Source organism: Spermophilus citellus (genome assembly GCF_964194105.1).
Source record: "Spermophilus citellus genome assembly, chromosome: 12".
Lineage (NCBI taxonomy): Eukaryota > Metazoa > Chordata > Mammalia > Rodentia > Sciuridae > Spermophilus > Spermophilus citellus.
Window position 1 is genome coordinate 93594120 of NC_138198.1, and position 9031 is coordinate 93603150.

Below are 9031 nucleotides of genomic sequence, written 5' to 3' on the forward strand. Positions count from 1 at the left end.
AGGCTCATTTGTAAGTAGTAATGTGAACTGAATTGCATTAAGAGTGTGGCCTTTGTTGTGATATACTATGTATTTTCTCATATGCATGAGCCAAACTGTTGCGTCATAATTTAGCACTGATGTCTGCTTTTATTTTGATCATCTTTGTCCACCCTTATTAGTTCTTGGCTGTTAACTGTAGATAGATCTTGTACAGACGGCAACCTTTGGTTGCTGCATTCACCTTGGTTCGATTCCATGCAAGGAGCCACAAGCAAGAACTCCACTGTGTCCTCCGAAGAAAGGGCATTTTTACTTTTGAACCAAAAAAAAAAAGAGAAAAAAAAATCAGAAGCGTTACATCTTGCGGCTAATTAACTGTAAGACATTTTTAATTATGACTACTGTAATTTGACACCATTTGAAATAACCAATTCAGAGACACTAAAGATTTCACAATATTCATTGGTATTGTAACAAAACTACTATTGTATGGATTTTTTGTATTGCTGTTAAGTATTGTTTTGTGTGTGTGCGTGTGGGTGTGTGTGTGTGTTGGAACCTCCTGGGGACATGTTATATTTTGAAGTGATTAAACTATTTAATTGTGTGTCTATATTTTGGAATGGAATTATTTCTTCATTAAAAATGTTTTTAAAAACACTAAATCTTGCATGTTTTATTCCTGGATTTAATGACTCTTTCCTAGAGCAACATGGAGTCATGAAGAAGAAAGACAGTTCAGCGTTTACAGTATGGCGCAGGGTACAGTGATGAAATATTTGATTAACTGAGGCAAAATAGCTCATCTCTTATAAATATTTGAGTGGCTTTATGTTTTTTATTTATAAGACCTAGAAAAAAATATATATGCCAAAAAGACTAGCAATCTAAATTATGCATTTAAGGATGATAATTTTGTTTTCTTCATTATCTTATTCAGACTCCCTGCCATAGATATTTGGAATAGAGGGGATGGATGGGTGAATAGATAGGAAACACCTGGATTGGACTTTTTTTAAATAAGGCTGAGTCACTCAATACCTTTAGAAGTCTCTTCTAACTATGGGAATTTTCTTTGCCTTCAGTGAATAAAGAAGTCCCTTTCTATAGAATTGTTAGACTACAGAGCATTAAAAATTATATGCATGCTTGGTTTATTTTAAAGAAAATAATAAGCATACTAGAGGCTTATGAATCAAGTTAAATAATGACAATTTGTGATTCCCTCTTCCTCAAAGCTATTTAGTTCAGTAATGGATAGAAACAAAAAATATGGACCAATAATGCTGACCATGGATATTCTTATAGATAGATAGAGTTGTAGATGGACAGAATGTCTTTATTTTATTTGTTAATTTTTTTATTTGGTGCTAAGGATTGAACCTAGTACCTCACACATGCTAGGCAAGCACTTTTCCACTGAGATACAATCCCAGCCCCTGTAGATACTCTTCATCACTGGATCCGCTGGCTCACACTCGACATGAGCTAAACAACATAGGTGGTTGGCTCCTTCACTTTGCAGTGCCATGATTGTGCCACCAAGAGAAGAAATGCTGCGAAGGATGAGTATCAGACAACCAGAACATAAAGGGCACTGGGCAAATGATCTGACATTCCATTTTTCTGGATGTCTCTTTGTGGCTACTCTAGCTTAGGAGCAGCTACACCTTGAAAATACCTAGGTAGGAACAATTAGACCTGCTTTCTGATCTACAGCTCCAAGAGAAAGTTATTTTTGCCTTCTTTGTAATTATTTCTTAGCAAACACCTTTCGTCCCTCCGCGGGATTAAGAGGGGAGACCAAGAGACTGAGAAGAAAGGTATGCATGAAGGTGTGCCTCCTCTAGGCAGGGTGACTCCTCTACACACACTCCAAGTCTCACTCATCTAGTGTGTGGTACACACACCTGAAGGTAATGAAGAGTTCATTTGCCAGGACCTGTTTGTATCTATACGTTTTGTGCCAAACATCATAGATTTATCATTAATTTTATGCATCTGTGTTTTAAATCATATATAGGCAATAAAAATGGTATTAGTAATAAAAAAAATGCAATATATCCCCACCTCAAGTTGGTATACTGTAATTGAATTTTGACACTAACTACTCAGAGTTAGGGCCGACCCCACAGGCAAAGGACAAAATCCTCCACAATAATGCTGCTTAAGACAGTCCTAAGTCTGTGGGGTCACCTACAGTTCTGACTAACCAGCTAGAAATTCAGGGGTTCCCATGATCCCCTCATGTTAAATAATTCACTTGAACAACTCACAAAATTCACTAAGTGCACTAGATTCTGTATTAGAGTTTTGTAACAAAGGATACAGATCAGGAATGGCCAAATGAAAAGACACAAAAGGCAAGGTTCTGGGTTGGGGAAGGACACAGAGTAGCAGTGTCCTCCCCTTGTGAAATCTGGTCATGTCATTCTCCCAACACATCCATGTGTTCACCAACCAAGAAGCTTCTCTGAACCTTTGTACAGAGATTTTGTTGGGACATGATTGATTAAATCAATTCAACTCTGACCTCCTCTCTCTGGAGGTTGGGCTGTCTCAAAGTTTCAATCATCTAATAACATAATTAATATTTCTTGGGACCACTCTTTATTCTGAAGTTATCAAGGGACCCACAATGAGTCACCTCATTAACAAAACCACTCCTATCAGGAAATACCAGTTTTAAAGCTCTACATGAGATATATTCTCTGTTATGCCATATAATAATGCTTCCTTTTATATTTGCCCATGTATTTACCTTTACTGGAGAACTTTATTTCCTCATACAGCTTCAGATTACTATTACTTTCATTTCACCATGATGATTCCCTTCAGCATTTCTTACAGGGCAGATCTATTGGTAGTAAACTCCTTCAGCTTTTGTTTTACTGGGAACGTCTTAATTTCCTCATTTTTGAAGGTCATTTGTGCCATATATAGTATTCTTTGTTGATAGTTTGTTTTTGTTTTTGTTTTCTTTCAATATTCCCATTGCCTTCTGGCTCCCCTGGTCTCTGATGAGTAATCCACCATAAATCTTGATTGAGACTCTCTTGATTTAGACAGCCACTTCTTTCTTTCTACTTTCAAGATTCTCTCTGTGTCTCTGGCTTTCAAGAGTTTTGTTATAAATTGTCTTGATGTAGATTCCATTAAGTTTATCCTACATGGAATCTATTGAGTTTCTTGGATGTATGGAAACAAACTCCACGGATAACATTTCAGGGGGATTCATTGGGATGTCACTGCAAAAATACAAGAGAAAGAAATAATGATAGTTTAGACTAACAGTAGAGTGGAGTTGGTTGTTTCCGTCAGCTTTCTCACTGCTATGTCTTAAAGACCCAACCACTACAATTGTAGAGGAGGAAAAGTTTGAGAGCTCATGGTTTCAGAGATCAACAGACAGCTCCATTCCTCGGGACTCAAGGTGAGGCAGGATATCATGGCTGGAGAGTGTGGTGGGTGGAAGCACTTCACATCACAGTAATCAGGAAGCAGAGAGAGAGAGTTTTCACTCTCCAGATACAAAAGATACACCACAAAGTCACTCCCCACAAAGTCCCACCTCCTCTAGCCAGACCCTACCACTTCAGTTACCACTCAGTTAATCCCTATCAGGAGATTAATTCACTGATTGGATTAATATTCTTACAACCCAGTCATTTCACCTCTGAACCTTCGTGCGCTGTCTTTTGGTAGATTCCTCACATCCAAACCATGAAATTGGTCATGTCCTAAATATATTTTTTGAAGGATGGAACAACTAGGTTTTGTGGCTGGGTCGAATTTGTATGAGAAAAAGAAGGGAGAGAAGGATGATAGCTAATTTGAGCATTTAAATAATCAGGAAAAAGGTGAGTAGGAAGAACAGAATTTGGATGGGGAGAATTTCAATACTTCCTTTCTGGACATAATAGAATTGAGAGGCTTATTAAACACTTAAGGGTAAAGAGGAGTACAACATTGGTGATCTAGGCTTGGAATCCTGGAGTGAAGTCAAAACTGGAGCCACAAATCTTAGAGTCATTACCATAGAGATGATAAAGGAGATTGAGAAAGAATGATCAGAAAGGTAGTAATAAAGTCAGAAGCTATATAGTAGGCTAGAAACCAGATGATGAAAGTGTTTCAAGACAGAAGGTATGATCCACCATGCTGAGTGCAGCTGATAGGTCAAGTAAGATAAGAATGAGGAATTGACTCATTACGTGTGTGTTGAAATGAATTAACATAAAAATGTCAAAGAAGCCCTTTGCTATATTCAAGAATTCCTATATTCTCAATGAAATCTTCAAAAAAGCTAGGTGGAAACGCATGTTTGTTTCCCTTCTGAGGGCCTTAAGAAAGTTTTTATCCTAAATAATAAATCCACAGAGTTGACATGAGTTCCATCTCCAGACAACTTCAAAAGCCAGCTTCCTGTCTTCCCTTTTGGAGATGTCAACAGACATAGACAATACTGACAAATTTACATATTGTGATGGGGTTATAATAACCACATCAAAGTAGAAAACATTCCCCTATTGGCCTTTCAAATGTCTTTTTAATGAAAAGAATATATAATTGTTATTTTTGGAAGAGGAGCCTTCCTTTCTTTTGGAATTTCACCTGCCTCGATTATTTTCAGTAAAATAAATGCTACATGATAAATCTTCCTTGCTCTCTGGATATGTAAAAATAAAGTTTAAAAATGACTGTGCCATTCTGTGTGTTTGTTTGGCATTTGTCTATTGGTTGCTTTGAGAGTGAAACTAAATGAAAGGATACATGGAAGGGACCTAGCAAGACATCGGAGCATGACAGACATCAGCACATGTCAGTTCCTTTCCCTTTTACCCTTGTGTGGCTTGCAATCCTCACTCGTAAAAGGGTGACAACAGGTTTTTTCCACATTTTTTATTGGTGCATTACAGTTGTACATATTGATGGGAACTGTTACATATTCATACCTGCTCACATGTACATGCATGCAATATAACAATATAATTTGGCCACTATCACTCCCCAGAACTTCCACCCTCCCTCTATACCTACCACTCTTTGGTCTCTTTCCTCTACTGATATCCCTCTGATTTTTTGGAGATCCACCCCAACCTGTTTACCTTTTTCCTCTCTAGCTTCCACATATGAAAGAAAAGATACAACCCTGAACTTCCAGAGTTTGACTTATTTTGCTTAACATGATGGTCTCTAGTTTTATCCATTTTCCTATAAATGCCACAATTTCCTTTTTCTTTATGACTGAATACAAAATTCCATTTTATGTACATACACACACACACACACACACACACACACACACACACACACTACGTTTTCTTTATCCATTCATCCATTGATGGACACCCAGGTTGGTTCCATAGTTTGTGCTGCTTATAAACATGAATATGCATGTGTCACTGTAGTAAGATGACTTTAATTCTCCAGAATAAATACTGACAAGTGTTATGGCTGGGCCATATGGCAGTTCCATGCCTAGTCTTTTGAGGAGACTCCATACTGATTGGTTGTGCTAATTTATGGTCCCATCAACAGGGCTCCGTTTTCTCCACATCCTCTCCAGCATTTATTATTATTTGTATTCTGAGTGGTGTGAGATGAAATCCCAGTGTAGTTTTGATTCGCATTTCCCTAATTGTTAATGATGTTGAACATTTTTTCATATATATTTGTTGATCATTTGTATTTCTTCTTTTGAGAAGTGTCTGTTTAGTTCATTTGCTGATTTATTAATCAGATTATTTGATTTTTTAATATTTATTTTTTAGGTGTAGATGGACACAACACAATGCCTTTATTTTTATGTGGTGCTGAGGATCGAACCCGGTCCTGCCTGTGCTAGGTGAGCGCTCTACTGCTGAGCCACAATCCCAGCCCTTCTTCTTTTTTTTTATTGTAAAGATTTTGAGTTCTTATATATTATAGATATTAAACCCTTATCAGAAGAGTAGCTAGCAAAGATTTTTCTCCCATTCTGTGGGTTCTCTCTTCCCATTCCCAATGGTTTTCTTTGCTGTGCAGAAGGTTTTTAATTTGATGCTGTCCCATTTAGTAACCCTTGGAGTTATTTCCTGAGCTTTAAGGGTCCTACTGAGAAAGTTGCTGCCTGTATCTAAAAGCTGGAGTGTTGACTCTATGTATTCATCTTGGAGTGGCATAGTTCTTGGTCTAATTCTGAGGTCTTTGATCCATTTTGAGTTGATTTTGGTGCAGGGTGAGAGAGAAAGGTCTAGTTTCATTCTTCTATATATGGATAATCAACACAAAAATAAACTTAACTTATAAACAAATATAACAAATACTGTTCAATCTTTTTAGGAATAAAATGTAAATTAAGTTAGTTATTCCTACTTAAAAACCTATTAGATGAGCAAAGATTTTTAGTATCAGCCAATCATAGAAAGTGAAGTATTTGCCGCTGAGAATAAGCACTTGCAAAAATGGGGGGCGGGGGAGACAAACAAGTGTGGGGGAGAAAGGGAGAAGAGAGGCAGTGAGGGAAGGAAGAAGAAAAATTCAAAAACATCCTTAATTTATCATCTAATAACCACATCATGTCTAAACTTTCAGACAAAAATATAAATAACTTAAAATACAGACAACAGAAAATTGCTAACAGAATTATGTACATCTGAACAATGCAATATTTTGCATCATATAAACATTGATGCAGAAACACTAAAATGACTATTAACTGAGGAGAATGTAAATTGGTGGAGCCTCTTTGGAAAACAGTCTGATAGTTCCTCAAAAGGTAAAACGTAAAACTTAACCATAAGACGCAACAATTCTATTTAAAAAATGAAAACATACATTCAAACAAAGATTTATACACAAGTATTCCCAGAAATAACAAAGAGAATGGAAACAACTCCAATCAGTTGGTGAGTGGATAAACAGAATTCGGTATATACCTATAGTAGAATATTATTTGTAAATAAAAAAGGAATTAAGTAAAGATAGTGCACCTAATCTGAAGTACTTGGGACCACAGTGTTTGGGATTTCAGAATTTTGGGAATTTTAAAATATTTTTGTTTGCATAATGATTTACTTGGGGATGGCACCCAAACTCAGACACAAAATTAAAATGTTTCATATCCATCTTAAACACATAATGTGGGGGAAATTTTATTTCACATTTTTAGTGTACCTGCATTTTTTTATTGCAACTCATCACATGAGATCAGGCGTGGAATATTCATGTCAGCACTCAAAAATTTCTAATTTTGTGGCATTTTAAATTTTAGGTTTTCAGAATAGGGATGTTCAACCAGTATTGATAGCTACAACAACATGGGAGAACCTTGAAAAAAGTATGCTGGGTGAAAAAAACCAGTCTGAAGAGACCTCATGTTGTTTTATTCCATTTATATGAAGTGTCCAGAGGAGACAACCCATAGAAAGAGGAAGTAGATTAGTGGTTGCTTAGAACTGAGGGGTTTGGAAATGGCTGCCAGGAAATGAGATTTTTCTTTGGAGGTGATAAAAGTATTTTAAAATCAATGTCATCAACATACCATGTGCACAATGTAAATATGTTAAAAACAGCGGAATTGTGCGCTTTAAATAGTTGAATTGTGATATGTGGATTAAATCTCAATAAAGCTGTGATGAATAAACATGACTGAAGAATGTTTTGATAACAGGATCAAACTCTCAAATTTCCTATGGAAAAAATGATCAAAGTAGGATTCCAAAAATGTACATAAAGCACACAACTATTTTAAAAATGTATTGAAAAAGAGTAGAAACTTCTGGGTGATACGTTTAAATAGCACAATCTAGGAGGAAATAACCATTTTGAAAACTGAAATGCAAATGAGCACAGGGTCACGGACCTAGTGGATCTGAAAAATCAGAATCCTGTGCGGGAACTAACCAGAATCCTAAAGCCTCAGGAATCAGAATCAATTGCCTCTGAAAATGGGAGAGACAACTAGGAAGACGATTTGAAAGCTTTTGAGGAAATAGATTCTAGATCTTTTTATCTTCTATATCCCATTGGGTGACTGGCCCTCTTCAACTTAAATGGACAACTACAATGAAGGCAAGAAAGAGAATGTCTAATGGGGTCTAGAGGGTCCCAGGCCTAACATGAGGATGAGGATCACACATACACAAGGACTCTGATATTCTCATAACACTAAATTCTTGAGACCCTCCAGTTAGTTCTCCAAACTTTACACACAGAACACTGGCAGCCTTAAACTCTTCATATGAGAGATAAAGGGCTTTCTTTGGGGACTCTCATTAATAATAATAATAATAAAATCCCTAAAAATATCAATGTGTACCCAACCAGAGCACTGTACAGAAAAACTCATGCTCAAATTCTGCCCCACATATGTTAAGACTACCAACCAGCTCATTTAGATCCCTCCACTATTGAATATGAGTAGACACCAAACATAACAAGACATTCAAGTAGAGTTTTTAATAAATAATAGAGAGCAAAGCAGAGAGGCAAAAACTCAACCTAGTGGAATAGCAAATTACGTTGTGGAAATTAGATGACACTAGCTGCTAAAATATCAAACCCACATAGAACAATGACTTAAACCTAGTATATATCCCAAAATGGGAATCCCTTGTTAGTAAGCAGGTCTCCTCCAAATACTGACTTAGGGATTCAGGCTCCTGTCACCTTTTTACAATTGGTAATTTGTATTCTGTTTTTTAGTGGGTTCCCAAATTGAATAATGTCCAGAACAAGAAAACCTGGATTTACTCTTATTGCTACCTAGAATCAAGCTTAAAAAGGGGGAAAGGGTAGAGAAAGAAAAATAAGGTATTCATTAATTTCCAAGTTGTTTAAGAAAAGTATTTTAGAATACTTTGTATCTCAGCTTTGAATCTTAAATGCACACAGAATGTTGATCAGTCAAAATCACATACATTGAGAAGATATATACATATATATGTGTGTGTATATCTATATATCTATATCCATATATATCTATATATCTATATATCGATATAGATATATAGATAAATAAATGGAAGAGGGGAACAGCTAAGTTCTCATCTTCCATAATAAGAAG